Source organism: Cydia strobilella, chromosome 1 (assembly GCF_947568885.1).
Source record: "Cydia strobilella chromosome 1, ilCydStro3.1, whole genome shotgun sequence".
NCBI classification, from domain to species: domain Eukaryota; kingdom Metazoa; phylum Arthropoda; class Insecta; order Lepidoptera; family Tortricidae; genus Cydia; species Cydia strobilella.
Window position 1 is genome coordinate 12,914,032 of NC_086041.1, and position 15,764 is coordinate 12,929,795.

General features: G+C 35.3%; 1 protein-coding gene across 1 annotated transcript in view; it reads right to left on the reverse strand.

The window, feature by feature from the left end:
- Nucleotides 1–14,951, reverse strand: part of LOC134746210 (aryl hydrocarbon receptor) — a 135,660-nt gene extending 120,709 nt beyond the window's left edge. The window contains exon 1 of the mRNA XM_063680540.1: nucleotides 14,782–14,951. The gene's annotated coding sequence lies outside the window, so the exon portion shown is untranslated. The remainder of the gene's footprint in view (nucleotides 1–14,781) is intronic.
- Nucleotides 14,952–15,764: the final 813 nt, after the last annotated feature.

Here is a 15,764-nt window from a genome sequence, read left to right on the forward strand (position 1 = left end):
TTATAGTATTACATAATAAATAACCGAGTAAAGTTGGATTAAAAGTCCGAGTTAGAGGTTACTTTGGGAATTAATTGTATCGAGCGAAGTGTCATAATTCGTGTATCCGAAGCTATGATATTAAAGATAATATAGTCAAGAACTACATATATTTTTTTCGCGTCTATGAATATCAACGCCTTTTAGAAAAACATGATCATATAAGGAGATTTTTCGCCTTCTGGCTCAGGGAACCGCCTTAATGTTTAACCTTCGTAGGTTGGCCTAAGTATTGCAACGCTAATTAGTTTTATATAAAGAAAAAATCTGGGAAGAAATTTTATAATTTAGATTCCTCTTATCTTAGAATACATAAATATGCTACATATCAAGTTTTACGGTGCTTGCATATGCAAGGTGATTTTTCCCGTCCAGCACAGAGCGTTTATATTGAAATCTCATTGTTTGAAAATTTAATGAGGTGTTATATCTTCCTTAATTTACTACAAATAAAATTAGTAAAGTAACCATAAATATGTGACGGTAGGTACAATAAATATGTTATTATAGCGACAATAGTACGTTTCTCTATTATAATTATAGCACAAATAAAAATGGACACGTGAATGCAAAGCTACCAATAATTAAGTATTTTACCTTCCTTTAACTTTTTAAAGACCATATCGAATTCCTGGCAAAAACATCCCGTTCATAACACCCCTGCCTCCATAAATGCGAAATTGCACTTATAATCACAACCGGTTTGCTCTACAGTCAGCTTCAATAGAAAAAAAGCAATAAATTGACTGACAACTTTATAAAGGGAAGGCAGTGTTTTTTCATCAAAATGCTTTATTTCGACTTTCGACCACATATTTCTAGTTAATTAAATAATTATGTTCGTTTATCATTGGAAACGTGACGCTTAAAACATGCCACATGTCAATCCATTATTTACTGTTAAGATTTACATTCTCCGTAGAACTTTTCTTAAACCCTCTTTGTCACTATATCCCTACTAATATTATAAGTAAATGCGAAAGTAACTCTATTTGTCTGTCTTTTTGTTACCTCTTCTCTCTTAAACCGCTGAACCGATTTACAATTTGGTATTGATTTAGTTTGACGCCCGGCGAAGGATGTAGGGTAGTTTTTATTTATCATCATTATCATTCCATCACGCAGACGAAGTTGCTGGCAGAAGCTACTAGCACAGCCTATAAAGCAATACAGTTATTCGACGAAGCCATTTAGACAGGGCAATCGTGCGGGGTACGAGGGCGAGGAGTATACTGCGCGCACCCGAGCTGCATACATTTGCCATTGTTAGTAGCTCGGTACACCTCAAAGTCGTCGGTCCATTGTATACTTTTTACACTTAAATTTACAGAATAAAGACATTTTTCATAGGTATTTTACGATATGTAAAATAAAATAAAAACATGTAATATGTATTTATTTACTTTAACTATATAACACAACAAAAACAATACCTAATACAACGGGCTTGATCTCAAGGGTTAAAGATCTAAGAAGAGGAGGAAAAGTAATTATTAAATGTATATATTATGTAAACCAAGAAAGTTGTACACTACCTAGTTTCTTTATAGGTTTATAGGTACTGCTAAATTACACATTATGAATGGAATTTATTCATATGGCCATGCATTTTTTCAGCAGTGTGCACAAAAATAAAAACAAAAGAACGTGGTGAAGTGTACATAAAAGTTCATTGTCGGCTCACCTTTGATCTAATTAGGACAATCAACATGGCGGTCACGTCGCGGTCGCGCAAAAACATGCTCGATGCAACCGCCATGCGTCTGCGCAAGTTATAAAGCCTATTTCAAACTTATTCTGCAAATTTGAAAAGTTAATTTTAATTTTAATACGGGAACTAGTAGCATAATAGTTTAGAAGAAACATAAGACTATAGTTATGATAATCCGACAAGCAAAAATGCACCTATTGAAATAGATTATACAAAGTTTACAATTATACAAAGTTTTTAAACAGACGAGGACTTTCTTATCTGTTGCTCAAAGTGCCTGTAGATATTTGCATATTGCCTCTACTAAATGTACCTACCTGACTTCATCTACATCTACAAAACTTCAAATTGCTATTCATGTGAAACTGTACGTGTTTGTAACATTTTATACGTTTTATTTCATTAAAAGTTCTTAATAAATGGGATCAAAGAGTTGCAATATTTCAAATTAGGAGGTTCCCATGCGGGTCGGTTATGAAAACGAAAACTGTTGATAAACGTAGTTAACAAGACTATTCCATCAGAGAAGAGGGTAATGTAATTACGCTTTATAATAGCACTACCCGGTTATAAAAGGTAATTATAATGCTAGCCGCTATGCGGCGCTTTAGTAAGGATAATTGTTTTGGCTTCATTACGGATCAAAAACTAGACAAGAATAAACTACCAGGTCAGAAGGGTACCTAAGTGAAACTATTGTTTTAGTTATGTACAGTCAGCTGCAGAGATAAATGACCCCCTACATATAAATTTGATAGCAGGGGGGTCAACTATCTCAGCAGCTGACTGTACTAATGCTAAATTTTAAGTTAAACGTCAAAATAATTAAACTAAATATACATACGATGATACGAGTATATTGTACATTTCTACGAAGCTCAATATTTGCACACATAATAATTATGTAAGTCAGGTTAAAATGAAATATTATGTTACCATCGAGCTGATCTGATGATGGAGAAAGGAGGTTGCCATAGGAACTGTGATAAAACAACGAAACCTATTTGTGTTTGGGGTTTTTAGAATTGTCTCGATGAGTTATAGTTGCCTGTGGAAAGAAAAGAACAGTCAGCGATAAAAGCTTTTACCAAAAAGAAATTTTTGCCAAAAACTTATTACTTGTGTTCTTGTGTATTTTGAAAATCGTTAACTTATACTTTCGATTAGGTATAGAAATGAAGTGTATAACGTAATATTTAAAGTCGAGAAATGTAAGTATATTCGTTTTTCGGACATTTTAAGACCTTATTGGTTAGGTACTTACTGTGACCGGTAGGTGACAATTAAAATATACTTAATAATATACAGTGCAATAAATTAAACCAGACAGGATTTATTAGTGTACTTGATCATATATAAACCACTTTTTTGTTTTTGTTGTATCTCTATATCAGTTAAGCATTTAATACTTAAACTCAGTGTGAGAGACAGAGAGATAGATATAACTAAAAACTTTTAAATATTTACATAAAATCCGCGTTAATTTTATAGGTAATATTATCCGTAGCTGAAGATAGATGCCTAGACGGCGATTGCCGACACACGTTACTTTAAGCTTCGTATTGTAAAGTCACGTGACATGAGCACAAAAACGCGCGTGTAAATTACCGCTCCCCGCGGTAGCGTATCGACTCGTAATCAGACGCTGCAGCTCATTTATAATCGATATATCATCGGAGCTGTCTGTCATGGGTTCGTATATGATTTGTACCATTTACTATATAGTTTTTCATATGAGCGTACTTAGTTGTCATAGGAGATTATAAGCTAGATATCAATAAAAAATAGTTTCCGGACTTAAGCAGTGATTGCACCACCTCAAATGACCTAGTAATTTTAGAAGTAGAAGGTCATGCTTGCTGCACAAAGTGTGGTTTTTGTTAGCGATGAAATCAATATCAATGGACTGCCATTGCTCCGCCTGTATCTGTTTTATAGCCATTGTGAGTTATTTAAATGCACTTCCCTGTTTTTTAAACAATACTATTAACTGAATTATGTTTTTTTTACAAATATGTATTACATAGAAAAGTATGTTAATAAACTAAATATTTGTAGCTATTTTCAAATTTAAATAAGTATTTAAATGCGGGGTTTGGGAATAATAAAAAGACTTGTAATATAGTCAATAACAATTATGCTAAAGTAAAATTACCAAGAAATCAATTACAATCACCATACTAATTAAACACGTCAAATTAACCTTTCAGTAAATTGATGTCCGGTATATTTCACAGTATTCTAAATATCCAATAAACAATTACCTATACCTAGTTATCAATTATCGTTCACTTCAAAGGCAAATTTACAGGTGTTTTTACAACCCGTTTCAAACAAATACGGATTTTATACGAAAGTAGACTTTAATCTTTAGCTAATAAAAACTTTAATGAGTGCAATTTGAAAATGCAATAACGCCAAATGACTACTCCAAAATTAGTATTCAGAGCAGGTAACGTTGAGGCGTTGTTGGACGTTGAAAAAAGCAGCGTTTTCTTAAGACGTGTGAAAGGCCGTAATGAGCAACACGTACTTATAACGTGACGTACAATATAATTGATATTATTCCTTTAAATGGAAATTTTAATAAGAGAATTCTGGAAACCAGTACATATTGACAAAAACAAATACAACAAAACTGCTGTGAGACACAGATATTATATTAAATATGTCAAAATACAGTAGGGGTCACTCACGTATTTTCAGTCGAGCCATCGGTCGCAGAGAGCTGCAACCCGCAGTCTGCGCCGGCCCGCCAACGCGTGCTCCCGGCGATGCTTCTCGGTATGAAGTGAAACATGACGAGCAATTATGACGTGGTGCCGCTTTAATTAATTTAATAATATAATCCTTAATAGAAAAAACCGACTTCTCAAAACAGTTTAAATGCCATATAAATTATGGGCTGGTATTTAATTGATCACCAGATATAGTATAAATAGTCCATTTCGTCACGTTTTTATAGTAGCATTTCGTTTCTATAAGGGTCGCAGTTCTAACCTAACTCACTTATCTAGTAGCATACGAGTATCGTTTCTGTAAGGGTCCGAGTTCAGGTCCGGGTCCGAACCGGGTCCGGGTCAAGTCCGGGTCCCAGTCCAAGTCCAAATTGCGAAACGTGTACTATGCGTCGTTGAAGAGTTCTGTTCTGATCATCATCAGCAGGTCCACTTCATCAAATGTCACTGCCCGAGGAGGACGCTCCAAGTGGGCTGGTTAAGCCCGCTTGTGATGCGCCGAAGGTGGACCGTCGAGGAAGAGGGGTGTCGGTATTGCGGTAAGCCGTTCTTCCTATCCTCGGCGGCCGAGGTGGGATCGCAGGAGAAGAGGAGTGATGGTATTTCGATGCGCCACTCTCCCTATCCCCTGCGAACTTGGCGGGGCCGTTCCGCTGTAGCAGCGTTGGTGGGGCTGCAGAGGAAGAGGAGTGTCGGTGTTACGATGTGCCGTTCTCCCTGTCCTCTGCAGCCGAGTTGTGGTTTTGCGGCAGAACCATAGACCTGATCTGTCGCCGGGCGCCGGGGAAATTCCTGGCGCCCGTGGCTTCCTTGTGGCGGGCTCGGGGGGGTCCGCTACAATACAGAATGGAAGCCGAGGAGAAAGGCGCGTCTTACCATCTGGCGCGCCTAGCGTGAAGGGCCTTCGGGCATTCGCGAAGGAGCCGCGCTCGTGGGCGGCTGCCGCCGGTGGGGTCGCAGATGACAAGCGCATGCGTTCCTGTAACCCCACCAATAGGGCGGCGAGGCGGCATATGGGGGTTTTTTTAGTGGGTACACCGTGGGCCTCATTAACCTAGACGGGAGTCCCACATAACCACTCGGGTCACCCCCCGCACCCGGGTGGTATGCGTAATGCATTATTCCCTCCTCACAAAAAAAAAAAGGTTAGAACTGCGACCCTTACAAAAACGAAATGCTACTAGAAAAGTGGGTGGTTTTACCTCCTTTTCTACATTATTAGGCAATATTATAATAATTAGGCAATTAGGCAAAATTAGGCAAAAGATGAATTAGGATAATTAGGCAAAATATGCTGTCTTTTTCATTTCATTGTCTGGAATCTAAGAGTGCACCATCAAATAATAAGTAAACTTTCAGCGGCATCCCCCATTGAAGTCGGTTTTTTTTTTCTTAAAAATTATTAAACCACATTTCTGAATTTAAGCCGATTAAGAACAGATTCCCGCTGTCGCTGGTGCAACGCTGCTGCAGTCAGAATACGAATGGAAGCTTGATGATCACATATTGGACTGGTGGCGGATCAGCCATAGCAACTTAGAAGGGCCAGCAATTCCGCGCTAGACCAGGAAAATGTATACAAACCCACTCCCTATCATTCTCGGTTTGGCTCCATAAGGTAGGGTAGGCTACACATAGTTTGATCATCGCATAAACTTGTATTAGTTTTATAAGAAAGACTTTTTCAAAGTCGAATGCATAGTCGTTCAATTGCCAAAGGAAGTGAGTAGGTAAATATATTTAATGACTTTTAAATGTTTATATTTATTTGCCACTTTATTATTTGATTTATTTACCGCTTGACTGTAACATAACTGCTCTACCTACCTCCTGAAAAATAATTCAAAGCACAAAATCGTTTCATCTTGTTTTTTCCCCTCTAGTTTTGTGATTTTATGACTTTACCTTCTGTGTAACAAATTAATATGTACCTTTACCTATATAGGAACGCATATCAGACACGAAATAATGATAAGTTGAATTGATTATACCATTTTTACAGCAAAACATTAAACGCCAAGTCTAGCCTACTTCAAATTAAATATTAATCAACTCAACTTGCTAAAACTAGGTATTTTGTATCTGCCTTTTAACTTAATTACACACATGAATAACTTGGGTTTTTATTACTCTATTGTTTTTTGTTATTATTATGTGAATTAAGAGCTAAATATTTTTATGGATTACTTTTCGCTCCTAACTTGTATAATAATGAGAAAATGGAAAAAAGTCAAACGAAAGGGTATATCATGGTTGTGTATGGTAATGTCAATATCCAGGGAGCAAAATGACGTGGACTACGTTTGTATGGAGAAACGGTCGTCCATTACTTTATTCTCTTAATATTAATATTGTCTTCAAAAAAATTCTTTTTTCTCTTAATATTATGAATTTATAAGTTATTGGGTTTTTGACTCACTGGGCCAATAAAAATTACTGCATTGCAAGTGTTAAGTTCCAGCTTATTATATTTTTAATACAGTCCTCGTGTAATATTAAATTCTCCTTGGTCTATAGTTATATAAGGATATAGGTAGATATTATAAGCTATCACGACTGGCAATACCTACATTTTAAGCAAGCGACATTGTAGCTGAAACAAGCAACCAGACAATTATCTTGACAAAAAAGTCCACTATTCCTTATAAAAATTCCACGCAAATCATGAATTCAAATGTACGCTTAAAAAATGAAATTGTACAAAATTGCGCGCATACGCCGGTATGTGCAGAACCACCTGCCGGCGCGCGCAGATGGCGCGCTTTAAATAATAAGTTTGCCATTTGAACCCTAAACGTTGCAAAAATTATGCATAAACATATTTATATTGCTAGTATTCAAATGACATTTTGAAATAAATAAACGTATCTACAATAAATTAAACAAAATAATACCTGAAATGAAAAAAAAAAAATACAGGAAGATTCATGAGACGTAAGCAGGACTAATCTTGCACACTCAGTAACTGTTGATTGATCGATCACCGTCGTATTTAGTCGAAACATATCACACTTTTTCTGATTTTTTACTTTTTCGCGAGGACAAATTTAATTCTCTACAATCATGGTTTAATAAACATAAAACCTCTTTAACCGTAATGACAGCATTTTGATTATGAAGAAAATAAACTGTCAAACTTGAGGGGGATACGAGTTTTCAAAAGTAACCAGACCAAAACCAGACTCTGATGACAGTCATGAAGTGATGACACTCAATATCGGTAGTTTAGTGCTTATTCTAATTGTAGGGCGACGATGCATGTCGCAAATAAATTAATAACTTTTTTTCAACGCGACTAAAAATTAACGTTAATCTCACTAATACTGATACGAAACAGTTGCTTGTAATTTACGAAATGCGCAGTGTTGATCTTGCTCACGACTTCTGAATTCTGTCACAATTATATCGTAGTAATTTAATATATTTGTATAAGAAATTGACTGATAGTGTTATAACTAGTGTTGTTGAATTATCAAATTTGTAATTTAAATTGGGTTTTTAGTTTGACCCATTTTTTTTATTTCGGCTAAAAAATAGACTATTAATAGTAAGTATCATAACTGCAAAAAAAAGAACAGTTTTTGTTCCCAATCATCCATTTTCCAGTTATCTATTTTAAGTAGGCAGCTTAGAAATCCTTATGTTTTATGTATTTGTATAAACGTTGTCTGTCTGTCTGTATATAGATTGACGGACGGGTATTTTTTGTAAATTAATGACCAAACGATATGTTTGTAGATAGGTATTCATGTACCCAAATAAAATATGTAGGTACCTAATTATCTGAAAATTAAAGTAGGTAACTAAATCAATAAACATACTGTTGTTGTCAATAGTCATGTCGTAGAGACAAAAGAATAGTATGCGCACATCTAATTATATGCTACGATATAATTGTGACAGAATGGCTAAGCCTAATTTTAAAAATTATGTATTTACCCTGATTATTAGGTATATTTGAAATAATACAAGGTGTTTTTTAGGATTCCGTACCCAAAGGATAAAAACGGGACCCTATTACTAAGACTCCACTGTCCGTCTGTCCGTCCGTCTGCCTGTCTGTCTGTCTGTCACCAGGCTATCTCATGAACCGTGACAAACAGTTAAACGAATTCAATTTTCTCCAGAAATTACTTCAAAACAAGTGACAATTTCTCTAAAAATCGACTTAATTTCAACGTAATTTTGATACTTAAACAATCTACAACATTTGCTGAAACAATTCTTATACATCGATTTGTACAATTTACCACCATAATTTTTTGATGAAGTTTTAAAAACTGCCCCTTCTCGTCATATATTACCGATGACGCACGCTCGCGACCTCATTATTAAAAGGCAAGATGAGAAGACGTGCTAATAGAAACCAATACTTGTTATTTAGATATTACGTAACAAAACGTGTATAATTTCAACGACTAAATCTATCAATTTTACATTTTTGCTCCAAAATCGACACCGGCCTCTTCAGTCATAATAACAAAAATGTAGTCTATTAAAGGTGGAGTAGTACATGATATGTGTAATACAAAATTACCATTTTTAGCAGTTCATACATTACGAAATTTACAAATAAGACCGACCAAATCAGTGTTTTACGAGCGTTTACCTAAACGTCCATCAGAAAAAAAACATTCATAATTTAGTGAGCCTGTTTTCAAAAAAATCATCTATTAAATACAAGATGAGAAGACGTGCTAATATAGAAACCAGTACTTGTTATTTCTATCACGTAACTAAAGGTGTACAATTTCACCGACTAAATCTATCAATTTTACATTTTTGCGACCTAAGGCTTTTTCTCGGAAATATTTTCATTATGCTTGTAATAATAGATTGCCAAGTATTATGTTGAGGACTTAGTACATTATTTTCATACAACATTATCCGCCAGGTCCTGCAAAGTGGGCCTATAGGTGACATTCGGATGTGACCTGCAGTTTCATTAACTGTTTCGGCATTACTGCGGCGGCGTTGATGTCACCGCTGTATCTTTTAATTTTCTTGATAAAATAAGTGACGGATTGAACGTCATAATCGCAGCAGTAATGCGGTGACGGCACGACACGCAACACCAAATAATATACTAACACTAATTGTTAGGGGCTCACTGATTATCAGTCCGCCGGACGATATCGGCCTGTCAGTTGTTCGGAACTACTGTCAAATTTTTGTTCTAACTGACAGGCCGATATCGTCCAGTGGACTGATAGTCAGTGGGCCCCTTAAAATCGATACCGGGCTCTTAACCGTTACTAAATGTTACTAGTCAATTATACATATATTATCAAAATAGTTTCACGCTTATAATATGAAAATGTGACTATTTCTAAACTATTAATGATAGCTGATCGTCGTAGCTATTACAATGACACTCTTAACGTTGGAATCGTTTATAAGACTAGACAAGTAGACACCCACCAAATTACGGTGTCGTATGGTCGTTGCTCGGGCAAATTACATAGTTTTCATGGTCTTTACACACCGATGGTTGCGTGGATGTTAACGCGTTGAATTTTATAGCGTTAAGTCATTGTATGTGAAACATCTTTTCGTATTGTTTACATTTATACATTTGATACCTACAACCTTCACCTGTTTTATTTTTAGAGACAGCTCATCGTAGGGGGCTAAATCACAGTATATTTTTCTTAACAGATTTTGTTAAAACAATATCAATATGCACCTAGCGGCTTCCGCTTTAGAAATGCCAATCTTTAACGGGAACGGACACATTAAAAAAAATAACTAACGTGCCAGTCACAAAGAAGACACTGTAAAAAATTCACGTTTCAAGTTCACATTTGTGTGGAAATAAAAATTCATACTCTGGCTAGAAGAAGCGTCACCCCCTTATTTTGTTACACTTATTATGTTGATAAAATACGCCAAGTTTTGTAACTTTATCTCAACTACAATGGGGTGCTCATGCTCAAGTGGCTCAACCACTTTGCAAAATTGAACGTTGTATGAAATCCAAAAAATATATATTATTATTATTATTTAGATAAGAGAAGCTCTGCTATTATGTCCATGGTATGTGCGATTGTAAAACTAATTCAATCTTGTAGGTTGTGCAAAAAACAGTTGCGTTTTCGAACGCATTTACACACATATACGTACGGGATAATTACTGAGCTCCACAGTATACATATTAGGTAGTTAGGTGCCAATCTCATTATTTTATCTCTGTTCATTATGTTTTATTGAGCCGGTTAGCGTTACATTTACATAATAGCTTCTCTTCCTTATTCGTTTTTATCCGCGCACACCTTACAGATAGACAGACATACATAAACAAATCACTCGCTCACCCGCGTAAACCGTTCACATTGCTGATTCAAAATTAGAAAACGAGAAAGGCGATTATGGATACGGTCACAAATTCACGGCAACAATCGATTCGAATGTATCGATACGAGCTATTATTCACCCCATAAATTTGTAATCGAATCAATGTAATAGGCCGCGACTGATTTTTGAAGGTGGCATTCGATACGCTGGTAACCACGGAGAGTTTAGTTAGGTGTTAAATATTAGTAAATTTGACAACGGTGAGATTTACTACATATGTACTTGAATCCACGGCTTATTTAGTTTAGACAAATGATCTGTAAAACGCCACAATCATGGATATATTGTTTTGATATATATAGTTAATTATTTTTGAACATTATAAAAAGGATATTTACGGTCATTTGGTATAAAATTTGGGATAATCCATTCAGTCATTTTCAATCTAGAGCGGTTCAAAGTCAACTGTGGGTTGTGAAATTTTTGAACGTTTTCTAATAATTAGTTAGACCAAGTAGTGAGAATTTTACAGTATGTTATATATTATTTATTATCTACTCACAAAGCCCTTTCATTTAGTGTGGGGTACTAAATGAAAGGGTAATGTTATGTTTAAAAGAAAAAAGTTAAAAACTTTGTACTTACTCCCGAATTTATGACGAGCAACTACCCCTACCACTTTCACGCTTGTCATCTCATATATTTGTGTTTAGGACATCAAACTAAATGCATTGATACCGTATTCACCCATATCTGAGATGATATGAACAAAAAGTAACCTAAAACCTGTTCTGCCACCCTGTTAGGTACTAACTGGAGGGGCGCACAGATTAAAAATGCTTTATCGCTAAATATTAATACCCAGTTTTATACCTTTTATAATCAATTCCGAGAGTCCGAAAAAATAGGTTTATTTTTCATTTAGTTAGTAGCATAAACAGAAGTAACACATACCTAATTATATGTGCAAAAACCATTTGACAATAGCATCGTCTGTAGATCATTTCGAGCCATTTAGCTGTGTAGGTAGGTACTTAGTTACTTCCCCTGTTGACATACCTATCCTACGTACAATCATATACCTGCATGTAGTGCATAATCTACCTGCCTGAACAACGTCTTTTGAACTTCGTATAACTATTTTCGAAGCAATTACTAAATAGGTGTATCACTATACAATTGAATTTGCTAAATTCCCTCACATCACAATGTACATGTAATGTCAGAACTTATATGAATTTTAACAATTTAATTATAAGGTCCAAATTACAATGATCAACGTTAGTGAGAAGAAAACGATATCAATTAGTGAGAGTACCACAAATTGCTGGATTCTTACTCTATCTAATTGACTTCGGAATATGTCGTAGAAAACAAGCGAAAAATGTACGCCTTTTCATTAATTAAATGTAAAAATTATATATGAGCAAACCTGTGATAACTCGGGGTACATTCTAGGGATTTGATATCGATAAAAAATATGTCGATATATATTTTGCATCCATCAGCCGCCGATTAGTCATTATATTGTCAAAATTGTTTTGATAAAGAACTCCTTTCAGGCTTATTTTACATAATAAATAAGGTTTGTCTCGAAATGGTTTATGTACTTAATGGTATTTTTATCTTAAGGTAAATTTCACTTTTGTACTTTTAGCAATAAATGAAGATGGAGTAATGTTTAAGAAATAATAAATAACGATACAAAATGATTAGAATAAAACATTTAGTGCTAATGTGGAAATACTGACCTGGATTAAAAATTAAATAAATTCTTCGAAAAAACACCTTTTTTAAATTTAAGAAGCAGTATACAAAGTGATTTTGTATAAATATATTTATTTTGTGAAACATTTAGATGTTGATAGTAACATCAATATATTTAATTGTAGATAAAATATTTTGCTACGTCACTTTAGTATAATTGCCCCGAGTTATCCCAGGTTTGTATATGAGTAGCGATTGCATAGGTGTATTTGTTAAATAAAATGGATACCTAACGGGGACAGTATTATAACAAAATACTACAAATAATATTTGTACTCAAATAAGCGAGAAAATTTTATATTACATACATACATTTATATTTACTCCCAGAGATACAGATATTTTAATCATAAACCGTTATGATATTATTATAATTATATGTCTTAGTATACGGTCTTGGGGTTATCAGGGTAATACACAGTGAAAAATAAATAAATAATCATGAGTTTTCCGGGGCCTTACACTATCGAAATATTTTTTACTATCAAAGTTATTATGTTGGTAAAATTATTTGGAATCTGGCTGTTACCTATCCTGAAGTCTATATTTCTGAGTTCAGGTATATTTATTTTGGTTAAAAATAGCGTTACATGAAAATAGCTCTACAAAAATGCATATTATCGAACAAAGAATATGTTACAAATAGGCATGTGTTTAATTATTGCTTTTATTCTGATAAAAATAACCAATTCTAATAAGAAAATATGAGATCATCAATTATTGTTTTAAAGTAATATAGATTAGGTACTTTATTGATGATATATCTCATATCGTTATCACCTTCATTTAAATTTTCAAAGTAGATAGCTACTTTGAAAATAAAAATGAAGGTGATAACGATATGAGATATCATCAATTATTACTTTAAAGTAATATAATATTTAAATTTTCAAAGTAGCTATCTACTTTGTAAATTTAAATGAAGGTGATAACGCCTGTGAAAGGTCTTGACGCGTTCTTACTGATAATCTTAATATACCTCAGCTCAGTCGATTCATAAAATGGATGGCAGGATTTGGCTGCATTTGTTATTCTACTCATTTGAGAATCAACAGTCATATTTTGTACTTATTTAAATTTTAAACAAAATCGGCTACGTCAGCCACTTGCGACCACACCAGAGACAGCAACGAAGTTGATGGCAGTCGCCGTGGCCGAATCGGCCGTGAAGTTATATTCTAAACGATTTAAATACAAAAACAATTAAAAAGGCATAGTATCCGTGCACATTAAAATAATTAATGCGCCCACGACGAAACATGCATAGCTTCACAGCATCAGTTTTTAGTTGTATTTTTTCTTCTTCTCTTTATTTTGGCACAAGCAGTCATTACAGAAAAGTGCCATTGAAAAATATTACATATATACTATACTATATTGACAGTACAGTGCCGAAAACATATCGTAATAGATTATAGTTATAAATTTTGTTGCAAGCAGGGGTCGGAAACCGGTATTTGCTCCATACAAAAATACCGGTATTATTACGTTCTTTTTCGTTCTTTTGTTTATAATTTAATTTTTAATGGGACGTTTTAATAATGCAAAATTGTTTCCTAAATACATGATTCAGTCCTACGTAATGAGCATAAAAAAAATTAAAATATTGGGCTATTTCGGGGTTTTAAAAAAATACCGGTTACGAGCCCTGGTTGCAAGTGCAACGGACCTGAATTAACTTAACTAGGATAAGAAGAAGATGAAATTTAAAGAAGGAAGACGTCCAATCGCTGACCACTATCCCAGTACATGTCACCTTTAAATTTTAGTCATTAAGAGCGTTTTCACATTGTCCGATCCGATATCGTTAGTCGGAAGGAAGTAAAATGTAAGATATATGTGTTTGTCTGCATTTATTTATGCATTTAATATACAACTAAAAACGATAAATAACGCATAAAAGGCGGACTTAATGCCAATCGCACTCTCCTGTAGCTGTTTTTGTCATAGGCGCCATCCGACATCCGATATCGGAAATCGCTTCCGATAAATTCAGCCATGTCGGAGCCCTCCGTCAGCTATCGGACCGAGAATATTTGTTTGTCTGCGTATGTGTAGGCATAATGCGTGTTGTAGTGTGCGTGACCGCTACAGACGACGCCCCCGAGGCCTGACTACGAACGGGGATGTAGGATCCTACATCCGATATCGGATCGGGCAATGTGAAAATGCTCCAACAGTAAAAGTAACAGCAGGGTGTAATTTATAGGTTGTTTAATGAACTTAGCTTACCTCTTCCCATTCCGCCGCCTCCTCTTCGTCGCATACACCGTCCCCAGCTGGCTGGCTTGCGGCTGCGGCGGCCGGAGCAGCGTGTCCACGCATCCCTCCAACGCGTAGCCGCCCCAGCCGCACAACAGCTTAGAGTCCGCGGCTATCTTGACGGCTGGGCACAGTTTGCCAGGTTCACAGCGGCTTGTTCAAGGTCAAGATACGTTCAAGGTTGCTTAGAACGTGAAAATTGCGTTCCGCAGCTATCTCGACCGCTAGGCCTGTTCGAGGTTAGGAAGAGTTCGAGGAAGTGTTCAAAGTTGTTTATGATCTGTTGTGCGTGTTGTGCGGCCGCTATCTGACCGTTGAATACAGTTCACTGTTTACTGTTCAATGGCCAATTCAAGAAGGTCTTTTTAGAATACGGTCAAGCTTAACGTTCAATGTTTCACTTGCTAAGAAAACAACAGTTTTAGTCACTTGCTAAAAAGCTTAACTGCTTTAGTCTTTTCGGCTGAAGAGTTACACTGTTTCAGGCCGCCTTGTTTGTGTTGTATTATATTAAGTTACGTTTTCAAATACCGTCATGGTATTTTTGTGTTCTAATTGTAACAAAGTCAATGACTTAGCATATCTGTTGAACGCCAAATAATATTTAAAATGCTAAAACTGCATATTCAAATTTGTTTAACATAGAAGACACTGTGATTTGGTGAAGTGCGGTGTTACATCAAGTTAAGGTTTATTTTTCTTGGTAGGTATTTTTTACGTTTTAATTGTTCATTATAGTGATTATCGCTATTGATGCTTTGGAAACTTAACTACAAGACAATGGCCTCGCGATATAAATTATCGGAGAACAATTATCTTCTTCCGTTCTCGAAGGCCACTTAGCTTAGTAAAACCTTTGTTTCTTTTGCTTTTTGTAGGTACCTACTTGAATTCACCTATAAACTAATACTGTTAAGTGATAAGACGATACGGCCGAGCACTTAATTCAATAA